Consider the following 9,839-nt stretch of genomic DNA (forward strand, 5'->3'; position numbering starts at 1 on the left):
AAGGTTCAAGATGGAAAACTCTAAGAAAGGTTTGGTACCTATTCAAAGAGGAACGCTCCTTAGTTCATCTCAGTGCCCCACCATGAAAGATGAACAAGAGAGAATGAAGAAAGTCCCATATGCGTCTGCCATTGGGTCAATCATGTATGCAATGATATGCACTAGACCGGATGTGTCATGCGCTCTTAGCCTGACGAGCAGATACCAGAATAACCCAGGAAACAGTCATTGGATTGCTGTTAAAAGTATATTGAAATACCTTAGGAGGACTAAGGATATGTTTCTAATATATGGGTCTGGTGAGGAGGAAGTTGCTGTAAGAGGTTACGTGGATGCGAGTTTCCAAACTGATCGAGATGATTCTCGATCACAATCCGGTTATGTCTTCACGTTAAATGGAGGTGCAGTCTCTTGGAAGAGTTCAAAATAGGATGTTGTTGCTTTATCCACTACAGAGTCGGAGTACATCACCGCATCATTGGCAGCTCAGGAAGCTGCATGGATGAAGAAATTCATTGACGACTTAGGAGTAGTCCCTTCCATTCAGGACCCTCTTGAGATCTTTTGTGACAACGAGGGTGTGATTGCTCAAATCAAAGAACCCCGTGCTCACCAAAAGACCCGTCACATTGAGTGGAGATTCAACTACATAAGGGATGAAGTTGAAAAGGGAAAGATATGTACTCGCAAAGTTCACACAGATCTTAACATAGCGGATCCTCTCACGAAGCTCTTACATGGAACAAAACATACTGGACATGTTTGTAGTGACCCAAACTTTTCCATGTTTATATATATTAATTGAGATTGATATTTACATGATTAAATGTTTCCAACATGTTAAGCAACCAAACTTGTTAAGACTTGATTAATTGAAATATGTTTCATATAGACAATTGAGCACCCAAGTTGACCGGCGATTCACGAACGTTAAAACTTGTAAAAACGACATGACAATATATATATGAATATACATATGGTTAACGTGAGATTATGATAAGTAAGTATCTCCATAAGTATATTAACAATGAGTTATATACATATAAACAAGACTACTAACTTAAGGATTTCAAAACGAGACATATATGTAACGATTATCGTTGTAACGACATTTAAATGTATATATATCAGATTAAGATATATTAATATATCATAATATCATGATAATATAATAATTTAACATCTTATTAGATATAATAAACAATGGGTTAACAACATTAATTGAGATCGTTAACTTAAAGGTTTCAAAACAACACTTACATGTAACGACTAACGATGACTTAACGACTCAGTTAAAATGTATATACATGTAGTGTTTTAATATGTATTTATACACTTTTGAAAGACTTAAATACACTTATCAAAATACTTCTACTTAACAAAAATGCTTACAATTACATCCTCGTTCAGTTTCATCAACAATTCTACTCGTATGCACCTGTATTCGTACTCGTACAATACACAGCTTTTAGATGTATGTACTATTGGTATATACACTCCAATGATCAGCTCTTAGCAGCCCATGTGAGTGACCTAACACATGTGGGAACCATCATTTGGCAACTAGCATGAAATATCTCATAAAATTACAAAAATATGAGTAATCATTCATGACTTATTTACATGAAAACAAAATTACATATCCTTTATATCTAATCCATACACCAACGACCAAAAACACCTACAAACACTTTCATTCTTCAATTTTCTTCATCTAATTGATCTCTCTCAAGTTCTATCTTCAAGTTCTAAGTGTTCTTCATATATTCTACAAGTTCTAGTTACATAAAATCAAGAATACTTTCAAGTTTGCTAGCTCACTTCCAATCTTGTAAGGTGATCATCTAACCTCAAGAAATCTTTGTTTCTTACAGTAGTTTATCATTCTAATACAAGGTAATAATCATATTCAAACTTTGGTTCAATTTCTATAACTATAACAATCTTATTTCAAGTGATGATCTTACTTGAACTTGTTTTCGTGTCATGATTCTGCTTCAAGAACTTCGAGCCATCCAAGGATCCATTGAAGCTAGATCCATTTTTCTCTTTTCCAGTAGGTTTATCCAAGGAACTTAAGGTAGTAATAATGTTCATAACATCATTCGATTCATACATATAAAACTATCTTATTCGAAGGTTTAAACTTGTAATCACTAGAACATAGTTTAGTTAATTCTAAACTTGTTCGCAAATAAAAGTTAATTCTTCTAACTTGACTTTTAAAATCAACTAAACACATGTTCTATATCTATATGATATGCTAACTTAATGATTTAAAACCTGGAGACACGAAAAACACCGTAAAACCGGATTTACGCCGTCGTAGTAACACCGCGGGCTGTTTTGGGTTAGTTAATTAAAAACTATGATAAACTTTGATTTAAAAGTTGTTATTCTGAGAAAATGATTTTTATTATGAACATGAAACTATATCCAAAAATTATGGTTAAACTCAAAGTGGAAGTATGTTTTCTAAAATGGTCATCTAGACGTCGTTCTTTCGACTGAAATGACTACCTTTACAAAAACGACTTGTAACTTATTTTTCCGACTATAAACCTATACTTTTTCTGTTTAGATTCATAAAATAGAGTTCAATATGAAACCATAGCAATTTTATTCACTCAAAACGGATTTAAAATGAAGAAGTTATGGGTAAAACAAGATTGGATAATTTTTCTCATTTTAGCTACGTGAAAATTGGTAACAAATCTATTCCAACCATAACTTAATCAACTTGTATTGTATATTATGTAATCTTGAGATACCATAGACACGTATACAATGTTTCGACCTATCATGTCGACACATCTATATATATTTCGGAACAACCATAGACACTCTGTATGTGAATGTTGGAGTTAGCTATACAGGGTTGAGGTTGATTCCAAAATATATATAGTTTGAGTTGTGATCAATACTGAGATACGTATACACTGGGTCGTGGATTGATTCAAGATAATATTTATCGATTTATTTCTGTACATCTAACTGTGGACAACTAGTTGTAGGTTACTAACGAGGACAGCTGACTTAATAAACTTAAAACATCAAAATATATTAAAAGTGTTGTAAATATATTTTAAACATACTTTGATATATATGTATATATTGTTATAGGTTCGTGAATCAACCAGTGGCCAAGTCTTACTTCTCGACGAAGTAAAAATCTGTGAAAGTGAGTTATAGTCCCACTTTTAAAATCTAATATTTTTGGGATGAGAATACATGCAGGTTTTATAAATGATTTACAAAATAGACACAAGTACGTGAAACTACATTCTATGGTTGAATTATCGAAATCGAATATGCCCCTTTTTATTAAGTCTGGTAATCTAAGAATTAGGGAACAGACACCCTAATTTACGCGAATCCTAAAGATAGATCTATTGGGCTTAACAAACCCCATCCAAAGTACCGGATGCTTTAGTACTTCGAAATTTATATCATATCCGAAGGGTGTCCCGGAATGATGGAGATATTCTTATATATGCATCTTGTTAATGTTGGTTACCAGGTGTTCACCAAATGAATGATTTTTATCTCTATGTATGGGATGTGTATTGAAATATGAAATCTTGTGGTCTATTATTATGATTTGATATATATAGGTTAAACCTATAACTCACCAACATTTTTGTTGACGTTTTAAGCATGTTTATTCTCAGGTGATTATTAAGAGCTTCCGCTGTCGCATACTTAAATAAGGACAAGATTTGGAGTCCATGCTTGTATGATATTGTGTAAAAACTGCATTCAAGAAACTTATTTTGTTGTAACATATTTGTATTGTAAACCATTATGTAATGGTCGTGTGTAAACATGATATTTTAGATTATCATTATTTGATAATCTACGTAAAGCTTTTTAAACCTTTATTGATGAAATAAAGGTTATGGTTTGTTTTAAAATGAATGCAGTCTTTGAAAAACGTCTCATATAGAGGTCAAAACCTCGCAACGAAATCAATTAATATGGAACGTTTTTAATCAATAAGAACGGGACATTTCAGTTGGTATCCGAGCGTTGGTCTTAGAGAACCAGAATTTTGCATTAGTGTGTCTTATCGAGTTTGTTAAGATGCATTAGTGAGTCTGGACTTCGACCGTGTTTACTTGAAAAATGATTGCTTAACAAATTTTTTTGGAAACTATATATTTTTAACATGTGAATATTATGTGATATATTAATCTCTTAACGCGTTTGATATTATGTGATAGATGTCTACCTCTAGAACAAGTCCCATTGACTCACCTAATAATAATGAAGAGTCAAATGTAAATTGGAATGATTCGTGGACTGATTCACAAGTTCCCGAAGAGGAACCGGAAGAAGAGTCGGAACCGGAAGAAGAATCGGAACCGGAAGAAGAATCGGAACCGGATGAAGAAATAGAACCGGTGGGAGAAATAATAAAACGGTTAAGTAAAAGAAAATCCTCAACCAACCGACCAAGGTTAATTATGGTCAATGGTGTTTCCGCCAAGGAAGCAAAATATTGGGAGGATTACCAATTCTCCGATGAATCGGATTCCGACGAGAATTCCGATGATGTTATAGAAATTACCCCAACTGAATTCAAAAAGGCAAAAGAAAATAATAAGGGAAAGGGCATAAAAATAGAGAAATCTAATTCTAACCCCGATGAACTTTATATGTATCGTCAACCCCCGAAGTCCTTAAGTTGTAACAATGACCCGGGAACCTCTAAACCACCAGGTTTTTCTAAACCAATGTGGATAACGACGGCTCGTATTAGGGGAACATCATATATCCCTAGAAACTTGGCAAAACGAACCAAAACCAAAGAAGAAGAAACAAGCGAGTCGGAATAAGATAGTTGTATTCGTGTGGTGTAATATATGTAATATAGTGTGCTTATGCTTTATGATATATGTAAAAATTGCTTGTATTAATAAGTTTTTTTTTTATGAATCTAACTCTTTTCTATTTTACAGTATAAAAACACAAAATGGATAGACAACCCAATATTTTAAGAGACCTACCCGGAGACATGATTGATGAAATCTTGTCTAGAGTCGGTCAGAATTCTTCGGCACAACTATTTAAGGCGAGATCTGTAGTGACCCGAACTTTTCCATGTTTATATATATTAATTGAGATTGATATTTACATGATTAAATGTTTCCAACATGTTAAGCAATCAAACTTGTTAAGACTTGATTAATTGAAATATGTTTCATATAGACAATTGACCACCCAAGTTGACCGGTGATTCACGAACGTTAAAACTTGTAAAAACTATATGATGACATATATATGGATATATATATAGTTAAAATGATACTATGATAAGTAAACATATCATTAAGTATATTAACAATGAACTACATATGTAAAAACAAGACTACTAACTTAATGATTTTTAAACGAGACATATATGTAACGATTATCGTTGTAAAGACATTTAATGTATATATATCATATTAAGAGATATTCATACATGATAATATCATGATAATATAATAATTTAAAATCTCATTTGATATTATAAACATTGGGTTAACAACATTTAACAAGACCGTTAACCTAAAGGTTTAAAAACAACACTTACATGTAACGACTAACGATGACTTAACGACTCAGTTAAAATGTATATACATGTAGTGTTTTAATATGTATTTATACACTTTTGAAAGACTTCAATACACTTATCAAAATACTTCTACTTAACAAAAATGCTTACAATTACATCCTCGTTCAGTTTCATCAACAATTCTACTCGTATGCACCCGTATTCATACTCGTACAATACACAGCTTTTAGATGTATGTACTATTGGTATATACACTCCAATGATCAGCTCTTAGCAGCCCATGTGAGTCACCTAACACATGTGGGAACCATCATTTGGCAACTAGCATGAAATATCTCATAAAATTACAAAAATATGAGTAATCATTCATGACTTATTTACATGAAAACAAAATTACATATCCTTTATATCTAATCCATACACCAATGACCAAAAACACCTACAAACACTTTCATTCTTCAATTTTCTTCATCTAATTGATCTCTCTCAAGTTCTATCTTCAAGTTCTAAGTGTTCTTCATAAATTCCAAAAGTTCTAGTTTCATAAAATCAAGAATACTTTCAAGTTGCTAGCTCACTTCCAATCTTGTAAGGTGATCATCCAACCTCAAGAAATCTTTGTTTCTTACAGTAGGTTATCATTCTAATACAAGGTAATAATCATATTCAAACTTTGGTTCAATTTCTATAACTATAACAATCTTATTTCAAGTGATGATCTTACTTGAACTTGTTTTCGTGTCATGATTCTGCTTCAAGAACTTCGAGCCATCCAAGGATCCGTTGAAGCTAGATCCAATTTTCTCTTTTCCAGTAGGTTTATCCAAGGAAATTAAGGTAGTAATGATGTTCATAACATCATTCGATTCATACGTATAAAGCTATCTTATTCGAAGGTTTAAACTTGTAATCACTAGAACATAGTTTAGTTAATTCTAAACTTGTTCGCAAACAAAAGTTAATCCTTCTAACTCGACTTTTAAAATCAACTAAACACATGTTCTATATCTATATGATATGCTAACTTAATGATTTAAAACCTGAAAACACGAAAAACACCGTAAAACCGGATTTACGCCGTCGTAGTAACACCGCGGGCTGTTTTGGGTTAGTTAATTAAAAACTATGATAAACTTTGATTTAAAAGTTGTTATTCTGAGAAAATGATTTTTATTATGAACATGAAACTATATCCAAAAATTATGGTTAAACTCAAAGTGGAAGTATGTTTTCTAAAATGGTCATCTAGACGTCGTTCTTTCGACTGAAATGACTACCTTTACAAAAACGACTTGTAACTTATTTTTCCGACTATAAACCTATACTTTTTCTGTTTAGATTCATAAAATAGAGTTCAATATGAAACCATAGCAATTTGATTCACTCAAAACGGATTTAAAATGAAGAAGTTATGGGTAAAAAAAGATTGGATAATTTTTCTCATTTTAGCTACGTGAAAATTGGTAACAAATCTATTCCAACCATAACTTAATCAACTTGTATTGTATATTATGTAATCTTGAGATACCATAGACACGTATACAATGTTTCGACCTATCATGTCGACACATCTATATATATTTCGGAACAACCATAGACACTCTATATGTGAATGTTGGAGTTAGCTATACAGGGTTGAGGTTGATTCCAAAATATATATAGTTTGAGTTGTGATCAATACTGAGATACGTATACACTGGGTCGTGGATTGATTCAAGATAATATTTATCGATTTATTTCTGTACATCTAACTGTGGACAACTAGTTGTAGGTTACTAACGAGGACAGCTGACTTAAGAAACTTAAAACATCAAAATATATTAAAAGTGTTGTAAATATATTTTGAACATACTTTGATATATATGTATATATTGTTATAGGTTCGTGAATCAACCAGTGGCCAAGTCTTACTTCCCGAAGAAGTAAAAATCTGTGAAAGTGAGTTATAGTCCCACTTTTAAAATCTAATATTTTTGGGATGAGAATACATGCAGGTTTTATAAATGATTTACAAAATAGACACAAGTACGTGAAACTACATTCTATGGTTGAATTATCGAAATCGAATATGCCCCTTTTTATTAAGTCTGGTAATCTAAGAATTAGGGAACAGACACCCTAATTGACGCGAATCCTAAAGATAGATCTATCGGGCCCAACAAGCCCCATCCAAAGTACCGGATGCTTTAGTACTTCGAAATTTATATCATATTCGAAGGGTGTCCCGGAATGATGGGGATATTCTTATATATGCATCTTGTTAATGTCGATTACCAGGTGTTCACCATATGAATAATTTTTATCTCTATGTATGGGATGTATATTGAAATATGAAATCTTGTGGTCTATTGTTACAATTTGATATATATAGGTTAAACCTATAACTCACCAACATTTTTGTTGACGTTTAAAGCTTGTTTATTCTCAGGTGAATACTAAGAGCTTCCGCTGTTGCATACTAAAATAAGGACAAGATTTGGAGTCCATGTTTGTATGATACTGTGTAAAAACTGCATTCAAGAAACTGATTTCGATGTAACATATTTGTATTGTAAACCATTATGTAATGGTCGTGTGTAAACAGGATATTTTAGATTATCATTATTTGATAATCTACGTAAAGCTTTTTAAACCTTTATTTATGAAATAAAGGTTATGATTTGTTTTAAAAATGAATGCAGTCTTTGAAAAACGTCTCATATAGAGGTCAAAACCTCGCAACGAAATCAATTAATATGGAACGTTTTTAATCAATAAGAACGGGACATTTCAGTTGGTATCAGAGCGTTGGTCTTAGAGAACCAGAATTTTGCATTAGTGTGTCTTATCGAGTTTGTTAGGATGCATTAGTGAGTCTGGACTTCGACCGTGTTTACTTGAAAAATGATTGCTTAACAAATTTTGTTGGAAACTATATATTTTTAACATGTGAATATTATGTGATATATTAATCTCTTAACGCGTTTAATATTATGTGATAGATGTCCACCTCTAGAACAAGTCCCATTGACTCACCTAATAATAATGAAGAGTCAAATGTAAATTGGAATGATTCGTGGACTGATTCACAAGTTCCCGAAGAGGAACCGGAAGAAGAGTCGGAACCGGAAGAAGAATCGGAACCGGAAGAAGAATCGGAACCGGATGAAGAAATAGAACCGGTGGGGGAAATAATAAAACGGTTAAGTAAAAGAAAATCCTCAACCAACCGACCAAGGTTAATTATGGTCAATGGTGTTTCCGCCAAGGAAGCAAAATATTGGGAGGATTACCAATTCTCCGATGAATCGGATTCCGACGAGAATTCCGATGATGTTATAGAAATTACCCCAACTGAATTTAAAAAGGCAAAAGAAAATAATAAGGGAAAGGGCATAAAAATAGAGAAATCTAATTCCAACCCCGATGAACTTTATATGTATCGTCAACCCCCGAAGTCCTTAAGTTGTAACAATGACCCGGGAACCTCTAAACCACCAGGTTTTTCTAAACCAATGTGGATAACGACGGCTCGTATTAGGGGAAAATCATATATCCCTAGAAACTTGGTAAAACGAACCAAAACCGAAGAAGAAGAAACAAGCGAGTCGGAATAAGATAGTTGTATTCATGTGGTGTAATATATGTAATATAGTGTGCTTATGCTTTATGATATATGTAAAAATTGCTTGTATTAATAAGTATTTTTTTTATGAATCTAACTCTTGTCTATTTTACAGTATAAAAACGCAAAATGGATAGACAACCCAATATTTTAATAGACCTACCCGGAGACATGATTGATGAAATCTTGTCTAGAGTCGGTCAGAATTCCTCGGCACAACTATTTAAGGCGAGATCAGTTTGTAAGACATTCGAAGAACGTTCCAAGAATGTCTTGGTTTATAAGAGACTTTCGTTTGAAAGATGGGGGATATCACATTGGGAAACCCATAAGTTACGATGTGTTTACTTTGACGCATATATTGGGGGGAACCCAAATGCGATTTTACGCAACGGGTTAAGAAATTATTTTGACTCAATGTATCCGAATATAGGACTTCATGATTTAGAAAAAGCGGCTAACATGCAACATAAAGAAGCATGCTATGCTTATGGGTTAGTAATGTTCGCTTCTCACCAAAGTGAGAAAAAGAACATCGGGCTACAGCTATTAAACAAAACGTTCCCACAAGTGACGGAGTCGGTAATTGGGGTAAGAAATGAGGTTTTTAGATTGTTACGGGACTGTTGGACATTACGTAACCCTCGTCCCTTTGACGACGTTACAACACGCTAT

This window comes from Rutidosis leptorrhynchoides, chromosome 3 (genome assembly GCF_046630445.1).
Source record: "Rutidosis leptorrhynchoides isolate AG116_Rl617_1_P2 chromosome 3, CSIRO_AGI_Rlap_v1, whole genome shotgun sequence".
In the NCBI taxonomy this organism is placed as follows: Eukaryota; Viridiplantae; Streptophyta; class Magnoliopsida; order Asterales; family Asteraceae; genus Rutidosis; species Rutidosis leptorrhynchoides.